The following is a 9,304-nucleotide window of genomic DNA, read 5'->3' on the forward strand; positions in this document are numbered from 1 at the left end:
GAAGAAACAGAGCGAAGGAGATATATAAATAAAAATAGCGCACACCTCACTGAAAATGACTTTTTGTTGCCTTCAGGGAACTTAAGACACACCTTTACACTTTCCCTGTGGGCCTCCTCTATTTCCTACTTCTCTTGATATTTTTTTATCATTTGATAACACATAAAGTAGAGATTTCTGTGAGGAGCAATATAGCTGTGAAAAAAGAATCGTGCTGGGTTTCAAAAAGACTTGGCCCTAGACCTGGCATGTCAATCTCATTTCCAACAGCCTCACAAAATCAAGGTGTTTTCAACACATAAAATGAGATGTGTGTATTGGTTGTAGGGTGCAGAAGTCCAAGGCTGCGCCTTGAGAAGTTATTGATATTTTCTAGAATATTGTTAAATCTCAAACAGCCAATTGAATGACACTGGTATACTTTTCAAACACAGCTTCTTGCTGAATGAATGTTCAGCAGCCGAAGAAAAAAGGAAGAGTCTAAAGCTATTGTTTGTCTTTCAGCTAGAGCATACGTCTCTAAGGAAAGTATCTTCACTATCACAAGTGTGGGCAGTTTGAGCCAGAGCACATGCAGAAGAAGAGAGAGGGAAAGTGATGCCATAAATCTCTGACCACAGAGGACAGAGTGGGAACGCTGATCCAGGATCGGGCTGAGGATCTTAGATTCTAAAGTGCCACAAAAGGCGTCTATCAGAGCAAAGACAGCCTCAGCACTGATCCCACATCTATACAGCTGCAGCACTGGGATGCATGGAGCACCAGCATAAACAGTTGTGTTGGCTAGCAGCTTCCTACCCCACAGCACCACTAGAGGAGGAGTTCATGGGCATGGAGGGGAGACCTGCTGCCGAGAGGTTTCCACAGACAGGCGGTCTCTGAACTGATAGAGAGGGCAGGCTAATCAAGGAGCCTGCAGGCCCATGTGCTCATGCTAGGGCCTGCTCCTATCCCCACTCTTCCGTCTATTCCGTTCACTCAGTTTTGCTCTTGGAGCCTAAGCTCCTTTTATTTCATGGTGTCAGTTTTCAAAGGCTTGTCTTTTGTCTTCTGAAAAGCTGTGCGACTTAGCCATCCACTACTTATTGTTGAATTGTTCAAATTGTCTCTTGTATAGAGAACAGAAACACTGGATAAATCATCAATGAAACATTGTAAACAATCAAACCAAATAATGATATAATTCATTATTATAACTCATTTTTATTGTATATTTACATTTCCCGTTGACATAATAAAAACACTATGTGTTATTTAGGCTGTGCAGTGGACAGACGAAATGCCCACCTCTCTATTTCTGTTAAAGGCCAATAAAGTAACTCTACTTCTCCCGAAAGCTGGGGCAGCCTTATATAAATACTATAAATGGTCACCCCTTACACAATGCCTTTGTAATATATCATTTGGCTTCACAGTGGCCTAATATCTGGGTAAAGTTTCATAAGGGTGCCTTTTGGCGGCCTGAGCTAAGTGGTCTTAGCTGCCTGTGATAGGCCTGTGTGCTGAGCAGGTTCTGGAGATAGCAGCTCTCTGGTGGCATGGCTTCTCTCATAGGTCCCTCCCTGGCAGAAAGCAAAAGAAAGGGAATAAAGAGGGGCTGGGAGAGAAAGGAAAGAGGCAGGAGGGAATTGACACAGAGCTTGGCGAGGAGCCAGAGCCGGCCTCCTCGCGTCTAATGTACGAACGGGGATTTATTTAAACAGTGAGAAGAGAGGACAGCTTCACAGTGCCAGATTAATTCCGCTTTTTATTCAGAAAATAAAAGAGACTTTGAATTATTAAGAGATAGCGGGATTAGAGGCCTCTCTTTCCAACCCCAATCTACGCTCCTTTTAATTTCCACTTTATTAGAATTCTTTTTGAAGTATTTTAATGTGGACAAAAGGAGAAGAAGAGAGAGAAAGCAGAAAATATTAAATATCAGTTAAACTGTATTAAACATAAGCCCAAGCCTCCATTTTTTCACAGTCATATTGATCCTACTCTTTCACTTCTCAATTATCAACTTTTATTGTAGGTTCAGCCAAGTGCAGAGGCCGATTTTGAAATGAAACGGCTTCTATCTTCTATTCATCCTCAGGGCTATGGGGCTGTGGTGGGGTTTCTCGCTTCCTCACACTCTCTCTTCACTTCACTTCCTTAAACCCCACTCAAAATGTGTCAGTGAGGGCGATTGTGCCGCGCTTGGAGAGGAGGCTGGGGTTTTCGCGTCTTCTTGGCTCGGGTCGGGGCAGAGGGTCAGCGGGATCAACAGGAGAGGACAGGCAGAGGTCACACTGTCATCATGAAGTACACTCTAATGGATGCCAACAGCGATCTTTCAGAAAAAAAAAAAAGCATCAAATACCATTCTCAGGCTACCATTCTCAGTTACGGTACCGTATTTTTAGCCAACCTCTGTTTACTTAATATGCACTTCATGCTATATTTGCTTCTTAGCTTTCCATTTAGGGAATAGCTCGCCCTCACATTACTGGCGAGCTGAGCAGTACAGCATTGTGCCCTCTACAAATCTCAGCAGCCATAGGAATTTGATTGTGCCGGAGGATTCTCTCTGTCAGACAACCGGTCCATAATCTCTGGCAATTCTTTGTGCAGGAGGATTACCACTGAAAGTGTTACCACATATTTACAACTACTCCACTAACTCTCAACAGGCTCTCCTGCACCCAGCCCAGCCACAGCTAAGCCACAGTTAACATAGGAAATCAAGCTGAGATTTAGGACATCTCCTTCTAAATCTAAGTGTGCGCTGTATCTATACAAATAACAAGGCGCGGGCTTTTTGAGTGCCGAGTTTAGCGCAGATTTAACCTAAAGGATTACCTGTGTAAAAAACAAACAGCACATCTGTTTATGTGTAAAGCTCTTGACATAGTCTTCCCCAGGGAGAGATCCATGGCCCCACAGTAAACACAGCGCCATTCATGTGAAAATTATCTCCCTGTAATTAACATTAAGGAGGCTATGTACTGCAGGTTCACACAACAGAGAATTGATATGTTATATTGTGGGGATGGTATTGTCTTTTTCCTACATTTTTCTTTTCTTCAGTGATATTAATACATTTCATTTCTAAAATAATTAAATGTGAATTATCACCCAAAATTTACAAAACATTAAAAAAAAATCCAGTTTAACCAAGTTCATAATTGTACACGCTATGTCTATTGTGGGCAGTTACATTTGCTCTCTTCGATAATAAAGCAAAGAGAGGTCAAGAGGCCGTTTCAGCAGCCTTCCTTTTTAGCATCTGTGTCTTATCACTCCATCAGAGCCCAAGTGTTTCATTCAAAGTCTGACTAGATAGGCCTTGTGTCTGGCTGTTGTTATTGAAATAAACTGGGCCTGTGTTGCCACCCCAGCCTACCCCCCTCTTGCCCCTGTCTATTCTGAACAAGTGTATCTTCAGAAACACGCCAGCTTGTTATGGTAATGACCTGCATGCTTCCCCCTCTGTGTGTGTGCCGTGGGGGTGAGGCTTCGCTTTGGGGTTTTAGGGGACAAACCCAACAGGACATATTAAGAAAGAGCCGTTCGAACAGGGACGATGGCAAAACAAGGCTTGCAGTTACTAAAAAACATATAACAAATATACACATACTGCAAATTATATGTTCCAGGTTTTTTTTAGATATTGGATAAAATAGATATTAATGGTAATTAGTATACTAGTTTTTCCACAATATGGAGGGGGGTTTGATCTATTATACAATATTTTGCCTCCACTTTTGTCTATGTTTTATATAAGCATTGCTTTTGTCTGCAATTAAATAATAGCTTATAAAGGAGTAAAAGCAGCAACTAGCACATTAATGTTAAAACTGAAATGTCCTCATACCATGTTGTTGTACCTTATACCCTCCCTCTCTTTTTTCTTTCTCTCTCTTTCACACACACGCATACACACACACACGTACACACGCGCACACACACAAACCAAACTATTATGTCAGCTAGACTCATGGCATATGTGAGATCTTATTTCCATCATTACAAAAATGCTGGGCACAAACTGACAACCATAACCTAAGCACTAAATGGAAATCATCCAATATCTGATGCTAACAACAGCCAACAGTAGGGGGAAAAGTGTCGTCTCTTTGACAAGAGAAATCCCTGGCAAATAATCCGCTGGAATGTTGACTGGATGGGTTTAGGAGGAAGAACTACAACTGCAGCCGGCCAGGAACTGTTCCTCACAGAGTCTGTCCTACAGTAGTAAGCAGCTATAATTAAAATAGCAATGAATTCAACCCCCGGACAGGAACCTCTCTAAAAGGCAATTGTTGGACTAGATAGCATAAGAAGAATTGTGTGCAAAGAAAAATAAACAGAGAACAATGTCAAACTCTGTGTTGAAAGAATACCGATAAGAATCATCTATTTAAACAAACCTAATGCTTGACTGCTTGTTGTGAGCTACATTTCATACATAAAATATGTTCTGTCACTGATATTGCCCCTTATCTAACGGGAGAGAGGCAGACGAAATTTGCAGCCTGTGTGCAAGCATAGGGCTGTTTGTGGAGAGTGATAGAGGCCCAGAGCTGGAGATGCACGAGAGATAGCATCTGTCTGTCTGTCAGGCATGCAGGCGGGCTGGAGCAGTGGGGAAACACAGAGACAGAGACAGAGGAGGGGGCAGGAGACTGAGTGGATGGGGTGCACAGTGTGGACCAGCAGACCAAAAGGCCCTGCCTCCTGAGAAAATAGGTGACTCCCAACACACAATCCCCTCCTCCCACATCATACAAACCCTGTCAAATGCCATTTCACTTGTAGGATATTCCCCAGTGGACCACCGTAACAAAGAGACGAGAGTAAACAATACACAAGCTGCCAGCGCTATGGTGGGCGGTGCGTTTCGGTGTGTGAAACATAACAGCAGCAGGGAATTCAAGCGCGGGTCATGTTGAGTTAAGTCACAAGGTTGCGTATGTAATAGGGCATTTATGAATGGAATACCGTAAGGTGGTCGTCTTTGGACCTTTACTGCCCGACTGTGATCCAATCAGAGCTTTGCCTTTATCACATTGACCCCCCTCATTATGTAACTGACCTTGGTGTTAGAGGAGCGCTCATGATGAATTAGCCTGGTAAACTGGGAATGGACCAACGCGGCAAAGTCAAGGCTACAGCAGCCTAGGGGCAGATACTGTTGCTCTGCAGGACATTTAACATTACAGAAGTGTGGAGGTCGGGTGACCGCTGAGCCCTGACCTCACACTAACTGGAAATACAGCAAAGACCTCTCTGCTCATTCTCTTTTCCCTTCGGAGAATAATCACAAACAGCCGCAAATATGCTCTATTGTTAGATGTGTTGTGTTTACTTTATGCCCGTGTGTGAGTGTGCAAGTGTGCACACGTGCATGAGTATGCATGTATGTGTGCCGACGTGTACGTGAGTGTTCAGAGGCAATTGGTGGTCTCTCCCTACCTAGGTTGTATAAACCAGGTTGGATATTTAAACAGGATTATCTGCTGGAATAAGGTCTGAGATGCAAGATGCTACCGTGCTGAAAAATTCCATTTGTCAGATCACTGGGTTTCATGAATACTTAAGAATGAAAAAAAAAAAATCAACTGCTGACTATCCCAGACTAATTACACTTGTAAAACACAGTGAGGCATATGATAAATAAATAAATGCACTTAATTTAAAGAAAGAGAAATGCTTTAAATTCAAATATTGCATACATTGGCAGGATGGCAGCGCTTGTGCTAACCACAGAGGTGAATGATGGAGCAGTAAGGATTACCAGGCGATGTCACGTTGCAGATGATTGACCTGAGGATGAACACTGCTCCACTTCCCTCCAGCTATTTGCACATCTCTGGAAAAACTATTAGCAGAACTCAACTGAGGAATGTGCCTGATAAGGAATCACAGTTTGATTTGTGTAATAAGTGAAGTGGAGAATCTTACTGGTTATCAATATGCAAAGCATTGTGTGGGATCTATATTGGCTAGTATTGTCAGTCTTGTCCTGTTAATTTGAGGCTATTGGGGAGATGTGTATGCACTATTGTTTGTCAGGCACATCTCATGAATTCACCTTTGTAGTCTTTGCAGTCAATATGGCTGAACTGATCAATATTTCCTACTCTCTTTTAGTGTTTCTGTGTAGAAATTTTAAGGTGAACTGATTTTTTCCTAAACTATCTTACACTGTTTTATACATTAATAGAAATGTTCTATACCCAATAATTGTTGTCTGTTGTTTATGTTCAAGTCCAATCAGGGAAGTGCAGCCCCACACATCATGAAAGTTGCTATAGCTGGTGTTCAATATATCAGTATACATTGATTAGACCTTGCAATGACATTCATGCATTTTACACAACATGGCTGTGGACTCCAAACTTCAAGTGAAACACCTTTAAGATTATTAAGATCAGATATGACAGTAATGCAAACAACTGCCTTAAAAATCAATGCCATTCCTAAGCTCCAGTGAGTAATTATTTCTGTGATTAGTATTGATCAGGAGTGCGGCTATGTCAAGTTTCCATTTTATTGGTAGAACAGTGCTGAGACACCTGACACAGTGCTGGAGATGATTGTGTCTACAAACAAGAGGCGTTTTCAATACTTCATGAAATTCAATCATGAATCATCTCTATGGAGGCTGCACTCCTGTATGACTTAAATCAGAATGTTTAATCCACTCAATTGATTCCAAGTTTGAACTGTTATCTCCGCTGCACACTTTTACATATAAGAAGACACCATTTCAAATAGTAAACCATTGCTTGATTTTTTTTTCATTAAGTTTATAAACCAAAAATTTGAAAGTTATGGCCTCATGTTATCTTTATTTTTTATTTGTCCCTCACTCTCAGCGTACACTCACAGGCTTGAAACACACACACACACACATAAACACGCACACATTTTCCCTCTCCCATTTTCCTCATACTCTGTGGCTATGCTAAAGGGAGAAGAGGCCTAGATCAGTAAGACAAGTGAGTGATCTATAGTTTTTCCTGAGACAGATTGTCTGGAAGGTTGCAGAGATTAGTCACATCTGGGGCTTTTAAGAATGCTGCAAATTGTGGCCTTTCTTTAACGCAGGCGATAAGGCATTAAATGAAGGGAGCTGCCTTATCAGCCCGCTGCTACCCATAAATCACAATTGCCTGCTCCCCTCCTGTACCCCTGGTGGTTTCTATCTGCATCCTGGGGCTGGCAAGATCCCACCATCGCAGCCACTACCACCACCACCACATCACACAATAATCACACTATTTGCCTCCTAATTCACCCTCTACAGACAGTGCATTAGAAGCATTCTTCCATTATGTTTGCCTCTCGTCTCTTTCTCTCTCTCTCTGCCTCTCTCTGTTTCTCTCTGCCTCTCACAGGCTGTCTTTCGTTGTGTGTATTCACAAGTCTTCAAAGGGGGAATCATTCTTCCTTCGAGTGCTATCAGACTTTAATCCAGAGAAAAACATTGACACTTCAGTACCAATTCAAATGAATGGGATGTGGAAACAGCATTTAATGGGATATTGTCCTCCTTTTGTCTCATTCAAACCAAAAAGAAAATAGAGTGGATAGCATAAGCTTTAATGAGCTTGTGTAAGTGACTCACACATTTAATTATTTCTTTCTTTCTCAATAATTATATGGCAGTGACAGTGATTTTGTTGTCCTTGCTTGACAGTTTTCTTTTAGCTCAGGAGTGACTTGAACAGAACTGGGTGATCTTGAAAATTCACAGCCCTCCACAGGAACAATTGAACAATTTTAATACATTTTGTGTGTTTCAGAGATACGATGACCATATGAAAATCAAATTGTGTCAATAATTAATCAATAAAGATAGCACTCCTCTTTGATTAGACACATCTGACAAAGTAAAACCTCCAGCACAACAACACTGGACCGATTCTGGATGAGGTCTCACATCAATTTTTGCTAAGGCCATTGCGGGTGACACTCATTAATATCAAATAATATTTTTTTATTATTATTATAGATAAAAGTATTGATCATGGCCTTTCCCTTTTTGGTAAGTAGTATGTAATGCATTTATGTATTTTACTGAACACATGCACATTTTCTTACACAGGTCATGTTTTTTTGCCTCTTTTCCTTCATTGGACTTCTGTTTTACTTTATCCACAGGTAATTTCCTATTGCACAGCTTTGATATAATTTGTAGCAAAATACCTTTAATGACAGGTCACATGAGCTTCTAAGAACCTAGGAAGTGTATGGTAGTTTTCAGTTTATAATTGATGTGGGTAAAATAAAAATTAGAGCTGTCAATTCCAGTGCACACTATATTGTTCCTGTTGAATCAACTAATTTAAATGTTACTCATCCAGAAACTTGCTGATATTTATCAAAGTCTAAAATGAGCAGAGGAGAAATAATGGGCATGCATAAAAAAACTCATAAACACTTTCAGTTCATCCTTAATAATGGGAGACGTTTTCATGGTTGTGTGTTTATCACTGTACCTGTGTGGCAGGTGACGGAGGTGACAGCAGAGGTGGCCTACATGGCAACACCAGAGTTGATGGAGGAGCTAAGCCTGAGGAGGGGTTAAAGGCGTGGGCCTGTGCTGTGCTGTGTTGTTGGAGACCTAACTGGAGACAGATTAAGGACTGTGCATTTATCTCTGCTTGTAAATGAGTGACTGGCCAGTGTTGTTACTGCCAGACCAGGGTATTGGAACAAGAGGCTTAAGATGCTATCAGAGAATGCTGTGCCTGCAGGCACTCTGAAGATTATAAGGCATGGAAAAAGACAGTGGGAAAAGTGTTGACAAACAACCAGGGGTTATTAAGCATTAATTATATGCTAAGCTAACTCTCTCTCTGACCCATCAACACCAAGCTTATGAGACCTTAGGGGTTCGACGTCCCTTTATCAAGGTCAAAAGTCATCAGTTCATTCTGGTTGGCTCTGAGGTTAGTGTGTTAAATAAACAATGCATCAAAGCTCTCTTCGTGTCTCCCCCTGTTCACAACTGAAAGAAGTAAACAAATGATTTTGTTATTTCTTTGATATGATCAAAACTTTATGTCATAGATATTGCTATAACATCATTACGGAGCAAAACAATAGAGATCAATTTGGTGCATCAAACAGTCAACCAAGAAAGGTTATTGGTTTAACCCTAATTGTAAAACGGATAGTAATGGCCCTCAGTTCTGATTGACTGAGTCGACGCACACATGTGGTCCAGTAACAATTTAAATATAAATACATTAAAAAAATCACAACCACCAGTGAAAATCACCACTAATACCGGTACTGCCACATAATTTTGTACAATGTCTTTCGA

The sequence above is a fragment of the Centroberyx gerrardi genome, chromosome 9 (genome assembly GCF_048128805.1).
Source record: "Centroberyx gerrardi isolate f3 chromosome 9, fCenGer3.hap1.cur.20231027, whole genome shotgun sequence".
In the NCBI taxonomy this organism is placed as follows: domain Eukaryota; kingdom Metazoa; phylum Chordata; class Actinopteri; order Beryciformes; family Berycidae; genus Centroberyx; species Centroberyx gerrardi.